Source organism: Strigops habroptila, chromosome 10 (assembly GCF_004027225.2).
Source record: "Strigops habroptila isolate Jane chromosome 10, bStrHab1.2.pri, whole genome shotgun sequence".
Taxonomy (NCBI): domain Eukaryota; kingdom Metazoa; phylum Chordata; class Aves; order Psittaciformes; family Psittacidae; genus Strigops; species Strigops habroptila.
In genome coordinates this window covers 36,780,520-36,795,921 of record NC_046359.1, presented here as the reverse complement: position 1 = coordinate 36,795,921, position 15,402 = coordinate 36,780,520, and positions in this window count along the sequence as shown.

Genomic DNA, 15,402 nt, shown 5'->3' with positions numbered 1-15,402 from the left:
AACCTTGGAAGATGAACAGCTAGGCTTTCTCATCTAACTTTCTCTAGTCATCTTGGAGCACTTGGAGGTTTTTTCCTTCACATCCTAATTAAGGGTATATCAGTGTCCCGTTGGGACTGAAGCAGTTAACGAACACCATCCGGCAGGTCACTTATAAACTATTTGCCCTGAGATTGAGGGCAAACTCTGGTGAATTCCCAAGGAAAGAATCAAATGAACCTGTTAATGAGCAGAGCATTAGGAGGAAGAAAAAAAATAAGGCAGGATCTGAAGTCTTTAGGAAATGTAGGAAATAAAGGTTTGTTTATCTAATGGTTTTACTGGTGTCAATGCACAGGACTCCCCCTCCATTTTAAAGCAGTTGCAAACAAAAGATTCAGTTGCAGATAAGCTTTGGGACTTGGGCTTTATGTGAAACAGTTGTAAACATTCCTCAAAGATGGAGAGGAAGAGGGACATGTAGCACACTCACTTCAAATAAAACCTAGCAGCAAGGTTTTCTTATGTTATCATCATTATCTGGAGCACCAAGATGGGGTTTAGTCCACACTTTAGCCTGGACTTTCTGTTCCTAGAAAATTTAGTTTAAGGTGTTTACTTCAATTTTCAACAACTACCACCGTAACCTGAAGAGAAGGTCTTGGGACATGGCCAGCCTGTAAGAAATCTCACAAGAGCCTGGTTTGGTGAAATTTTCCTAGATGATCCATAGAAAAACACCAGTATCAGTTCGCCTGTCAATGAAATGACTCAAGGAGCAGAAAACACCACTCTTCCCCCCAAAATTCACTTGCTGTCTAAGAGCAACCAGGCTGGGTTTTGTGCCTATGTCTATCAGTAAGCTTAGCTTTCACTCTAAGCAGGCTTAGGATAGGGTTGGTTTCTTAGAGTTCCCTATATTTTCATTATTTGCATTAAGGTCTGACATACAGCCCACCTAAAAGCTATACTGCAATAACACAAAATGGGTCCAAAATTAGAAAATGTTTGACCTGAATACAGCTGCATGATTAATGTTCTTTCAAATGAAAATGAAAATACAGCTGCTTAAAATATAATCAGTTACTTAAAAAAACCACTAATGTTTTAGTTAAAATAGGAGAAATTATTAAACCCCCCCCCAAACTTAGCAGAGCTTCTACTGCAGGTAAAGGGAAGCATCCTACTTTGTCCTAACATCCCTTTCTATTTATTTGCAGAAAACATGTGACAGGATCTCCACTGGCACTCTGTGTCTCTATTTTTGTTAGAACTAGACCAAAAGCACCACATACTGGGTTTTTTCAGCCTGAAACAGCAATGCAGATGGGAAGACTGACTGGGCTTCAGAAGCTTTGCAGTGAGGCAGGAAGAAAGGATACAAATGAGATTTTTTCCTTCATCTAAGTTCTCTTGACACAGAACCAGAGAAAATTTCTTTGATGCCTCACAATTGTCACACAACATTGGTGCTAGAAAACACATCTTGACTTTACTAAAGCTATAGCATGACCCATAAAAACCCTTGTTTGTTATTTTTGCCAATACCAGAAGGTCCCCAGAGAAAAGGTAGCAAAGAAAGGCACAGAGGTTCCTGGAATAGCTCTCTATGATTTGAAACAAGTGGGTATCTAAACTGTACAACTGGTATTTCTGTTAATGCTGGATTGACAGCCTCTTAGAGCCAGAGCATCCCTTAAGTTTTCAGTTTAGCTGTTGTCCAGGTGGATGGCCTCCAGGTTCTTGTGTCCTTTGAAATACACTGTCCATATTCTGCTCCACAAAACAGCTCTCTGCATCACTTGTGGTAGCCATCAGTGGAGGCCTGACAAAGGAGTCTCATCACTTGCTGCTGCCATCCTGGGGGAGTTTCAGTGACAAAGAGGGAAGCATAAAAAAGGAACATCCCATAATCACTGTTCTCTGCTAGGCAACAAGGAATGTGTGCACTCTATATAGATCAAGCTGAGGGCTGTAAACTTGGCATACCTGCATCTGCCCTGAGCTACACACAGTCAAGAAGGGTCTCAGCAAGTGAAGGAGAAAGATGACTGACTTCTACTTCTGGGTTTTTGTGCTGTCCCATGAGAAGTGGAATAAATAGAAGTTGCGGGGTATCTCTGCATGATAACCCAAGATATGAATCTATGTGAGACTGTGGTTGAGCAGTCCCTTATGCATGCTCCAACCACAGCAACTTCCACAAACCCCAGGCAGCTTCACTAACTATCAGGGCCATTTCACAGGCAACATCTTTACAAACTGGTATTTGTCCCATTTCTTTCCCTGCCCACTGACATCAATAAGATGTTTTCCACTTACTTCTCTGAAGCCAAGGTTTTTTTTTTGAAGCAGAGAAGAGATACTTTGGTGTGGGACACTAACAGGAACACTAAATATGTTGATGGATGAGGACAGCTAGCCAGCAACCAAGAGAAGGGAAACTTTGGTGAAATGCAGGAAAGTAATAACTTCTGAAGCACTGTAATAGGTTCCTAATGTCCACTGGCTCCCTTTTTTCAAGGCCTTACCTAAAATACAGGCAATGCAGCATTGATGTCCATGTATTGACTTTGGAAGAGATGAGTGAAACTCACTGGAGTCTCCTACTCTGTAACCAGGGGATCTAAAATATCTAGATATTTTTGGCTCCTTATCTCCCCAACTAACCCATGCCTCCAGTTTTTGAGCCAGAAAACCATGCTCAGCTCAAACATAAGTCAACTGTTCTGACAGAGAAGTCAGTAGAGGTTTCTAGCCATTAATCCCAACTGAATTGCTCCATACCTTCTTACAACACTTGCAGGACTGTGTGAGTTGCAACACCAAAATAGGAGAAATAGTCAGCTGGCCCCAGCCAAGGCTACTCTGGCTCCTTTGTCTGAGTGACCAGACCCAGCGGCCTCTGAGGAAAACCAGTTTCTACCACAGACATGGTATCTACCACACAAAAGTTGCCCCCACAATTTGATATGCTACAGTGGAGGTTCAAGAGGATTTTCACTTCCTCCTGTTGTCCTGTTCCTATATCTGTATTTCACCAACAGCTCAAGACATCAAGGAAACTTTCAAAGCAACTTTCTCTATTTCACAATGTCTTGGTAAATCAAACATATGTAGACAGAAAATCTAATAAAAACAAACTATAAGGAGTTTTAATCAGAAGAGTATATTGAAATGTAGATAGTAAAACTGCTGTAACTAACTGCAGATGCTAAAGAAACTATAAAGCCGCAGTCAACGTGGTTTGCCATATTACTGTGTTAGAGTGGAGACTGACTATAGTTTTACTATTTGACTTAATAAATCGGCATTTTTTATTATTATATAATGCACCAAGCTGCTTTAGTTTTACTCTAGTAAATACAATTCAACCATAGTTTAAAGAGAGTTGCTGCTTTCCTTTGCTTTTTTAATACACACAGTGAAGCCGGAAGAAGTACTTTAGTAACACTTCTTCTGTGTCCTTCCTTTACTTTCGCATCACACACTTGTGTCTGCATATGTGATCTCTATCTTCACTTTGCTTGTGCTTTCCTTAGAATCAGAAACCATCTTCAGTGATTTTTTGCAGCACAAAGGTTTGAGACAGAGACAAGTGACAAGGTTTGGATTCCAATTTCAGACAGATACAGAGGTTTCTGCATTTGAAATACAAATACTCTGCACAATATTCACCCTTAAGTTTCTATATGAGAGCTTGCTGGGGAGTGGTCATTTGGTTTGTGTGGAAATCGCCATACTAAAGGACAGAAGGATGGGTTGTAAGAAAAAGGATGCCTATTCTTCCTTATGGTGTTATATCTGTACTCTCAGATTAGCTCTTTTCCTCCGCACTCATTTCCTTTCCCTTTACATACCCACCCAGAGAGCAGCAGCGTGATGTTCCCTGGGAACTGTGTGCTGGTGCCAGACTGACAGCCATAGAAACCACAGAAGCACAAAAGTATGTAGATCTTACTTTCCTTCCCCCAGAGGCTGGGATGACACAGCTCCAGCATGGATGGGGAGAAAGCAAGTTACCAAAAAATAATAAATTCACTTTAATCATCAAACTAATAGCAAATGACAGTGATTTTCTCCATGTGTCATTGTTAATTGTATTCTTACTGCTTTATATGTTTACATCTCAGTAGTCAGCCCCTGCAGCCAAGGGATATTAGGCAAGGGATACTAGGCAAAGCCCAGGCCCCTGGTACTCATTCAGGCTGGTGTATTAACACAAGCATTTAAAGGATTCACTTTTATTGTACGCATGCACAGATGTACTAAAGCTGCAGATGTACTAAAGCTGCAGGCTTTAGTATTGTGCAAATATGTTGGATCTCCCTATTCTCCAGCAGCAATTCACAGTGGCTGCCTGTGGTTCAGGGGTGCTGTGGGCACAACATACCTTTAAGTCCCAGTTGCCCTGGGGCATGCCTTCCATAACATGGGAGATGGTCTGCTTGGGTTTCTTGCTCACAGAGAACACAGTTTAGTGAGGAAATCCTGGCACAAATAGCCAGAAATCCAGGCATGCCCTTAATTCAGACCTTGTGCACTCTTCCAAAGGCATTTGGAGACAAGCTGAGGGTCGACTTGCCTTTTTTCCTCACCACATCTCCCTAGAAGTCTCACAGCCAAACTTCCTCACTGGCCAAAAAACTGAAGACATGAAATTCCTCCTTTTTCTGGTTGCATTTTTAAAAAAACCCCAAACTTTTATTCCATTAACAAAGGTAGCTGGGAGTTTATTTTAGAAAGAAAAATTGTATACTTGGTAAGTGTGAGTTATTGCAAGTGTAAGGATGGCCAGAGGAGATTGAGTTAACTTTGATTTGAACAAAGACAATTGACCTGAGCCATTGTCAGTGCCACTGTGGGAAAGCTCTAGACCAAACCAGATCTCTGCCACTGAAACCAGGTGCACTCATTGACCAAATGGAAGCAAAGAATTCAAAATATCTCTGAGTTTTTGATAGAGGTAAATTCAAATCCAAATATCAAGCTCCTGCAATTAAGGAAGCTAAAACACTGCAACAACCATTCCCCTCACTCTTTTCAGGTTGAAATGCTTGGGGGAAATCAATAGTTGGACCAAAATCTACGAATTTAACTTTGCATCTTATGTCAGCTGTGAGACCTGGACTTCAAATCTTCTGTAAGATCAGAAAAAGAATCCCAAGGCTTTGGATGTCACACCACCAAGTCAAGCTGACTACTGAGAAGCCCACCACCAGCAGCATCAGAAGCAAACCAGGCACTAAACATGTAGCCATATTCACTTGACCTTCATCAGTTTTGCTTCCTTCCTCAGTTATCCTCCCCTTCCAGCCCAGGAAAAACTGGGGGCTATTTTAGGTGTCCAACCATTATCACTGCGATGCAATCTCTGCTAAACAAACTATTTCCAACGCATCGCCAAGTAAACCCTGGGCTGACCTTTGACTTCATCATCTGAAATATGACCATAAAAATAATGAGCCTGTAAACTGCTTTTGGCAATTATGCCGCTGCTGGAATGAAAGGACGTTGTCATTAGCATGTAGCTTATGAACCCCAGCTTGCTGGTCCTGGCAGGCAGCCAGCCTGGGAAACCGAGCCGGCCTTAAAGCTGACACAGGTTCAATGGGATAATTAGGCAGCTTTTTTGTTCGAGTTTGTTGATATAAATGTGGTAGAGATTAGCCTTTTCCCCCCTCAGCTCTGGGTAATGGTCAGGGCTAACAGGTGTCAGGCTAATGGTGCTGCGGGAAATTAATACTTGGTTTCCTGGTACCTTCCTTTGTTGTTTTTCCCTGCAGAGGAATTCCTCCAAATCTTCCAGCACTTTGCAAGTGCCTTCCCTCCCTCCCTCTTTCCCTCCTTCTTATTTAGCTTTGCCCAAAACATTTTATCAAGAAGAGCACACTGCCAAGTCGCATACAAAAGAGCTAGGAAGTGCTGCCTGGAAAATGAATTGCCATCATTGGTCAATCAGCCTTGCATTTATTAGGCCAAGGAATAAAACTACAATTTCAAAATAGCAATGGGCCAGATCTTATTTTTGATATTAGGGGGAAATCTCCAGGGAAACAAGCCAAAGCAGAATAAAGGACACCCAGAACGTCGCGCAGCTCTGAACAAACTACAGTACCACTTATTAAAGTGTTGAGGTCACTTCAACATCTGGTTATCTTAAGCAACTTGGGACAGGGTTCTTGGCGCTCAGGAGGAATGAAAATGCCAGATCACCTAACAGCTCTCTGTAAGTCCTTAAAGTAGAGTCTATCTGTGCTTAATGTTAAAGTGAGACAGCAAGAGAAATCATGAGCATGCTTTATGCACACTGTAGCTAGCTGATAGCCTATGCAGAAAGCAAACTTTCATACTCATTCTACTCATACACACTGCCTTTTATCTCGAGGGTTGCCAAAGCACTGCAAAGAGAAGGCTAGGTCCTATACCACAATCACTTCACCCATCCCCAAAAACCACTTACTTCTGGGGAGAGACCTGCTTAATAGTGCATCAAACATGTGGCAACTTATCTAGGAGAGGAAAAACCCATATGAAAGGCTATTTTTGCAGTAATGTGCCATTGTTAATGCAGGACATGGTGGCAGGTAGCCTTTCGATTAATAGAAAATGCAGCAGGGGGGCTGAAACCCCATTCTGCTGAGGATGAGCAGAGACTCACCAGCACACACCATGCAACAGCCCTGACACCCCTCAGCTGCATCCAGCAGACACATCTGCTGCCCCTTCTCCTCCCTGCAGAGCCTCCAAAGGCTGCAGCACCATCTGCTGAACCACATGGTGGTCTTAGCAATTGTGTAGATTTTCCTTCCCTTTCTTTCCCTATGCTTTTTCTTCTTCCCCATTAGCATTCCCTTTCCCCAAGACCTACCACCCTTGCTTTCCTGGTATCCCACCCTGCCCTCTGGATCCACACTCTGCACCTGCTTTCTGGGATGCACAAGCCACTTGATTTCCTCTTTCCCTTCTCATTGCATCAGTCTAATTCTCTCCTGCCCCATGCTGTGCCTCATCACTGCTATGTTTCTAAGTGAAATCAGTCCCTTAGTCAACTCCTAGGCACAAAGGTCCTACTTTTTTCCCTTGCTCCGCAACCCAGTGTCAGGATATGGCTACTCCAGAGACCTCCTCTGCATTCATCCCCTGCTTTCACACCAGCAAAGCATGATAAAGATGCTGCAGGGACACCTTCCCCCTCAGCCTCTTCTTTTAGCAGAGGGGGTCACCCTCCTAATGCTGCTGCTACCTGATTTACAGGAGCAGCAGAGGTGCTCTTGTAAGCTGGAGAGGATTACTGCAGGCCAGCTTCAGTTTTGCCAGCCTGCAGCAGAGAGAGAAGATGCTCATGATTTACAAAGCACGAATAAGTCAGTTGGAACAGATTACTACAGGCTGTGGTAAGTTCTCCATTTGCTGGAATCTCTGACTAAAAAGCAAATGCATTTCTGAAGAGATATGCCCTAGCTTGAAAACAATTTATTGGGCTAAGGGCCAGAATCACTGGATGGAATCTATGGCTTTTGAAATACATAGATCAGAGTAGGTAATCACAAGGGTTTACTGCAGCCTGAAAGTCTATTAATCTATTCTAGAAAATAGCAATGAAAACGTACTGTGTCTACAAAGTCCTGCTGCACGCAAGAGGTATAGTTTGAGCATATGTGTTTGTGTACCATAGCAATATTTGAGCTATACCTCAGCTTTGGGTGGGTGTTGCTCATCACCAGAATATGAAAGATTAAAAGAAATCAAACCAAACAAAAAAGTTAACCTCCCCTTTGTAGATTGCCAAAGACTGCAAAATAGAGGCTACAGAGATTGCAACACACCTTTTCCTTGCTTTTCTTACTATGAAAGGCCCAATAATTAATTTGCTATACAAGTCAAAGGGAAGAGTGTGCTACTCTATCGTAGGAAAGACTGACACCAAAAGACGAAACAGCTTGCCCTACGAGGATAAAACCACCAGAAATCCCCAAGGCACACAGCAAGACAAACAGCCTTCATTCTATGAGAAACTTTAATCAAACTAAAATCCCTGCAAAGAACAGCTTCTATTTTTTTCCGCTGATGAAGTGGTTCAAAGTTTTCAGGGCACAAACCTGATTTACTGACTAAGAAGAATGCCATGCCAAGGCTTCTGCATGATAAATTTGTTTCGGCAAATGCCTGTGGTCAAAGTAGTGCTCCAGAATCCAGAGTGGCTGCTTTAATGCCTGGGTTGGTCCAAACTGTTCCTGGTTTTGTTTTGGGAAGGAGTGAGTAGAGCTGTAACAGCTTTGCTTTGGTGTAGAGGTACCAGTGCCGTTCTGCTTCACAGTCAGCAGTGTTTGCATGGAGATGAGGCAGCGAAGTGGCTGCCCAGTCACCTTTGGAATTAAGATGTGCTGTCAAACTGTGTCAAGATGCCAGTATTTATTTGTGTGGCAGTAGTGTTCAGAGGGCAGCCTGCAGGTGAGCCAGCACTGAGACAGGACCTGCAACATCCCAGACCCTCCACTCTGTAGGCTGCCCAATCTGAGGCAGCAAGAGGGACGAGAAGAAACGAACAAGGAAAACACCATTGCCAAAGGACACACAGAAAATCAAGGAGCAGTGAGGAAATACATCAAAATAGAAAGACAAATGACCAAGCAAATAGGATATGAGGAGGCTTTCCACTGATTCCTAAAGGATAACAACAGAAGCACATTGGCAGGGTGACACTTCCAACATCAAGGCAGATGAGTGGATGAATTAAGGCAGTAGCCTGGCAATAGCATACAGACACTGCTTAATACTGAGCTGCAGTACTGAAGATCCTGACAACCCGCCAGCACTGCAGGTGCAGGATGAGAGTTTGCACCATGACATTAACTCACACATAATCGTGACTCACAAAGTCTTCCCATAAGAGGAATATTTCTTGTCACAATTCAGTGTATTCCTCATGTGCCACACATGAACCCTTTGCTTAAGTCTGTGTCCTGATCTGCAGAAGCATGACCTTGAATTACTACCTTCAATAAGGCCCTTGAGTACTTTAGTACGTAGTGCATATATTACAATCAGAGCAAACAGAGAGAGATAAATGCAACACAGTCACTTGCAAAAAAAGACAATCTAGGGTATCCAAAAAATGAAGAGGGGATATGAGAGAGAACAAGCCCAAAACAAACATTTAAACTCTCATTTCTACTAATTGAAGATGGAAACAAAATCTAGGTTTGTATTAAAAAGTGGATTCCAGATGGGGGGCTGGAGGTGGGAGGTGGCGGAATAAAAGCATTCAGACCCAAAATTCAAAACACCACTGAAATGTGGAATCTGGAAATGGGAGAGGTCAAAGAGGATTCAGGTCTTGCCCCGGAAAAGTTTGTTGCCACAGACAGAAAGAAAGAAAACAAGAGGAAAAAAGAGGAATGTTTGCTGTTTCTCCTAAAGCGGTGTCTTTAAGAGATCATTTAGAAGCAGGGTATGGGGAAGTGCGGGATAGGATTTCACAGCTTTTGGCAGCTGTCTTTTGCCTTCTTTCTCCATACACAGTGACAGCAGATTTCTCTCTAAAAGTATTGGCTAATTCCAAGGGGAATAAGGATGCCTCAGAAGGAAAATATTTCTGTTGAATTCCCATTTGCACCAGTTCTGCACTGAGGTACATCCAGTTGGCTCAACCGGCACCAAACCCCATCTATACTGATCTTGACAACAACAACAATTAAAACAAACAAAAAACCAGCCTTGCAAAATCCTTTCTGTCTTCCCTGGCCCAGTTTTGGTTCTGAATATGCTAGGAGATGCAGTCATTTGAGTAAGGATACAAGGCATCTTCCTAGTGGGCCCTTATATCCCATTAAAAACTGCCTCTCTCTGAGCTGCCACACAACCCACTGGATTTTTCCTTTGCACTGCATCGGAGAGAGAGTACTTTTCCTTCTTTTACAGAAATCTCCTTAGAGCAGTCATGAGTGAATAGTCCACCCGCGAGGAAGGGTTAAAAATATTACCAGATGAGCTCCCATGTGGGCAACAGTTGAGAAAAATCTATTACAGGATTCCGAATACAGGATATGCAATATCAGTAAATTAACTATCCCACAAAGAATTCCATGTTATTGCAAGGCCTTTCAATGTGCACGTCAATTAGGAAAAGACAGAGACTCAAGAAAAGAAGCAATAATTGCTGCTGAGATTGAGGTGGGGCTAATGATGACTAATGCATTTGTTATGGAACATTCTTCAATTAATTCCCTTGGGGAAGCAGTAAATCTTGTTATCTAATCTTACACACACGTCCCTAACCTGCACTTACTTTCAAAAAGTATGCTAGGCACTTTCGATGCATAGGGGAAGCCAAAATGTGTATGGTTTTCTGTGGGAAAGACAGGTAAGGTATTTCTGTCGGAGGACAACAGACATTCAGAAGGGTGAAAGGGAAGCTCATATATAATTATGTTGCACGAATGTGCCTAGAGGTCTGAAACAGAGTGATTTTGGAATGAGACCTCATTTCACAGTCACATCAAGACAGGGCGAGTTGCTTTTCTCCTTGAAGGAAATCAGAGAGAGCAGATTTTCAAATCTACGAAGAATAAAGACTAAAGCTATTTTCTATAGAAAATTCTAACAATGGTTTACAGCATGATCACAAAAAAAAAAAAAAAAGAAACACTTATCATGATTCTTTGAAAGGAAAGTATGGTTTGTGCAGAATATTCTCTGAAGAGATCTTGGAAATTGTTACAGTTCATTTAATAATATATTGCCCAGTAATAGTTTCCTCTTCCCTCGTGTTCCCTTAAGTTGCAGTGATTCATGCTGAATTCATACTAAGTGATGAAGTCATCCAAGCATCTCAGAATAACAATTAAAAATGTTAGTACTGTGTATTGTTCTGGCTCAAATACAAGAAGGAGCTTATAAGATAAACAGTAAATAACTCGATATCTAGTAAGCACTGTTCTCTGCAACAAAACGTATATAGAGGTGAAAAATATGGAAGCCACAAGGGAAAAAGGCTGTAAATAATAATATACAGAAGATAAAATATTTGCATTATGGAGAAACTACCTTTTGTTTGAGCTGCATATAGTAACGTTTGAAAGGTAATATATATACAGCTTTAGGCATTTAGTCTTTATCTTATACAAGATTTTAGTTGAACAAGACCAGGAAACTCACTGGGTACTGTTACTGATATAGGCAGATTTGAGCAGATCTGGGCAAACCAAACACAAACTTCACTGAATTGTTGAAAAATTATTACCATTGCTTACATTATGGATAATTTGCAGTTGTTTATAATTAGATGAATACTAAAACCATACCTGCATATTACCCAGAAGCCTGAATAGTTATTAGCTCTGATTTTGTTTATTCCTGATGTGTGATTTTTCCCATGAGGAAGATTTTGGTTAGCTGGAAAATATCTACCCTCTGCCGTTGCCCTTGTAGAAGTCTATCTGTGTTTGGGCTCCTTAGATCTAGTCCCACCCCAAATAAATGTGCCTTGATATTGGCATGTGCTGAACACTAGAAAGGCTCAAGTACTGGCAGGTCCCATATTGCCAGACTTCAGCCATTCGGCGTCAAGATTTAGGCTCCCCTTGCTCATGTGCAGGGACCCAGGGAAACCTCCACCACGTTTCTTCCTTCCCTCCTTCTTCAGTGAACTGCTAAGATAGGGAGACAAGAAGGATGAAAGCAGCCTTAGAGGCCATGCACCCACCCATGTTTCATCCTATACAGCCATTTGGGATCCAGCTCTTCACCCAGATCTGCTCCACAAAGCTTTTGCTCCAGATCAATGCTCCAACTGTTCCTAACATTTGGAAAGGATGGTGTTTTGGCCTTAGCTTTGCCACTCTGTTCCTACTGCCTTTTGCTTGACTAATACTGAAGGTCTTTACCATATACTCAAGCATAAGCAGAATATCTGTGTATCTAAGAGAAGGGGATCTAAACAGTCCCAGACTACCAAGGATAAGAAGATTTGTACAATAACATACACAGACTGGAAAAACAAAATTCAAATGCTTTCAAAAATAAAAAAAGGATCATGGACACAAAGTCTATTTCCACATTTCACAGTACAGCATGAAATACAGAGGCACGCCTCCCTCGCTTTTCTTCATTAAGATCAGCCAAAACCTGTGCTTAAAAGACCCTCAGTATTTAATGCAGAAATGAGATACTCATTAAATGTTTGTTCTTTAAAACCTCACTCTGTAAAGGGAATTCAATCTGGTTCTCTTTAGATCCCCATGTTAAAGGGCCTTATGGTGGGTTTCTCATAAGCAACCTCTAAGTATTCCGGCTTGCTGAAAGTATAATGTGGAAAAAAGCACATATATTTGAAAAGCAAATCTTGAAAGTTTAGCCATTAGCCTCAACGCCAATAAAATCTTCTGGTTCAGTCTGGAGTCTCTCAGGGGTAAATGTACAGGTGCTAAGTGCTGAGCAGCTGCAGCAAGTGATGAATTTAGGGAATGGTATGAAGTTTAAAAACCAAGATGACCAAATGAGATACATTTTACAATCAAAGCCCAAGCTTATGTTAAAAATTAGAATGCCTTTATAGATGCTTTTGTTTTTCCCCTGAGCCTTTTAAAATCAGTATGGCAGCTAATGCAGGGCTAACAGTGAAAGTATTGAGTACTTCTGGCAAGTTCTGGCTGAGTGAAAAGCTGAATCATAAAATGTTTGTGGATTATTAGTATTTTTAATGTGTGTGGTAGAATGAAAGGCACAAGACCGACGCTTATACCTTACTCATTTACATAAAAGCCTCCTCATTCTACTCAGCCCTAAGAAGCTACGCAGTGAATGTAAACAAAATTTGCACATGTTTCTAAGTGCTTTTGCCTTGCCGGAACAGTATAAAGGAGCTTTAATGTTACTCACATTCTTATCCTGTGAATAAGAAATCATTGGATTCAATTAAGTGTGTCTATGCTGGTGCAGTGTTAGCACAAAGTGATGTAGAAATCCCACTTCTTGACCTGAAAATTTGTGGCTGTAAACATTACATTATCACAATTTAGGGTCCAACTAGTGAGTCAGTCTATCCATCCATCCATGTGGGAGACCTCCATGTGGAACTTGGTGGGTGCCTGCGTGTGCACTCAGAGCCCCTCTCTCCACTGCACCAACCTACATAAGAGGGGCTGCTTCTGCTCGGTTTGTGCCACTGGAAATGAGTAAAGGCTCCTCAGTAGTCCTGAGTTATGCAAGTTCTTAAACTTAAGCCATAATGCAGGCCCATGGCTTTATGCAGGGCAGCATGGCATGTTAGGGAGGACAGGGAGCCCTGCCACAGCACCAGGGAGGGAAGACTAGAATCCTGTACTTGAACGTGCTGTGAGAATGGGAAACAGCTCAAGAACAAGCCATGATGCTTCATTATCAAAGCTGAGAAAGAGTCTTTCAGAGATGTCTCTTGAGCAGGCAGAGCAACTTGTGTTTGTTGAATAACACCTTCACAGTAGCACAAATAGGAAATCTTATACCTTTTCCCCTATTTAAACACTTGCCTCTGTTACCTACATGTCAGGATCACCCTGAAATTTCCTCCACAAGCCGTGTGTGGCCCCTGGCAATACCACGACCCTGTGCAGTTGATGAAAGAGTTCCTCTGGCTTTCCAGAGAAACAGGAACCAGCCAGTATTGAAGTAAAAACCATGCATTAAAAACATCAGTCTTCCTTTAAAAATCATCAATCTAAATGTACGTATTGGACCAACCACTTTCATATAAGAAAAATTTAACATCTCATTTAATGAATTAGTGATTTTCTCTTCCATCATTAAGTCATTTCTAGAAAGAAAAAAAAATACTCCCAGTCCAACTGTATATTTATCATGTTTAGTGCAAAATAAATCCCATACCAGTTCTTCTGTCCTAGGCTTCCCAAACCCGTGTACATACTTTATAAACACTATTAATCACGCAGAACCTGTCAGCAGCGTTAGCAGAGCACATAATGTATTTGGAACATTTGCAGCATAACAGCTTTGAATGTAAAGGTCACCATCTCCACATTAACTCCATCAAAATAATTGGGTAATTTTCCTTTAAAAACACACAAAACAGTTTCTCCCGGAGATCCCATGTGGCAGCTGATTCTGACATCTGTGAAAGAAAGCATCGAGCTGCATGTATACCATCACAAAGCTGCATGGAAGATCAAAAGGAACGGATTTGCCTATGTTAGCTCCCAAACAGAAGAACGTCAAACCTGGGAACTACACCAATGCATTCAAGTCAAGCCCTTGCAAGTGAAGCATTTTTGCAGGAACGATACAGCCCTTGTCCATCACTAAGTGGGATCCAGCTGGTCTGCAGAGCTCCTGCGGAGTTGCTGTGGCTGAATAAAGCCCCCTTCCTTCCTCCTTTTCCTTCTGCTGGGAGTGCCTGTGGATGTTCTCCTCTGGGCATGGGAGCAGAGGCTGACCTCCTCTGAAGGCATGCCAGCACTACTAATCAACTAGCAGGGAAGCTGTCAGCAATTCTTCCTCTCCTCTCCTGCAGGCCCTTCGGCTCTGCCTGTCTCACAATCCAAGGCTGCACCTCATCCTCATGCTTCTCTCTACAAAACCTCGCCTCTAAGCTTACAGGCAGCAACAGGTATGCAGTTTCTCTTCTAAATGAAATAGTAAGGCATGGATGGTAAAAAGAAGGGATCGGCTGTCTCCTCCACCCTTGATAGACATCGGGCACTCACATAGAAATAATTCACTCTGAAAATCAGCTCTCTGGTCACAGTGAGTGTCTCATTCACCTTTTTATCACACCTTTGGATAAATTTGAACTTAGTCTTGGGTGACATGGTTTAGCATGTGATGTCCCTGCCCACGGTAGGCGGGTTGGAACTAGATGATCTTAAGGTCCTTTCCAACCCTAACTATTCTACAATTCTGTGTTGGAACAAGGTCTGGGTCTCATCCCAGGTATTATGTAGAAGTGAAAAGCCCTTGAGACTTAAAGAAAAATCCAAACCATTAATGTGCTGGGGATTTCCATAGTTTAAACAGTGGTACTAGCTCCTAGCAACAGAACCTGGGTTGACTGCAAATACACTATATTGATGGGTCTAAAAGGTGGCTCTCGAAGGTTACCTTCAGTATTTGAATTTCACACCAATCTGCCTCTGGGCCTGATTCAAAGGTAAGGGATATTTGAATTTTAAACAAGCCCCAGGTACAACCATGCTCTCACAGTAACACAGGTTTATGGCCTCTTCAGTGTCTTCCAGCCTCTGCTCTCAGCTGGAGGAACTCCAGGAGAAGCCATGGCACAGCACCCAACATAGAGGAAAGATCAGATTGAGGGCAGAAAGGAGTCAAAAGTCCCTCTGAAGAGAGACTGAGGTGTGCTGAGGTGGGATGCATCCTTGGTCTGTCCTAGAGTTCCCAAGCTCCAGCTCCCTAGGTTCAGTGTTGTCC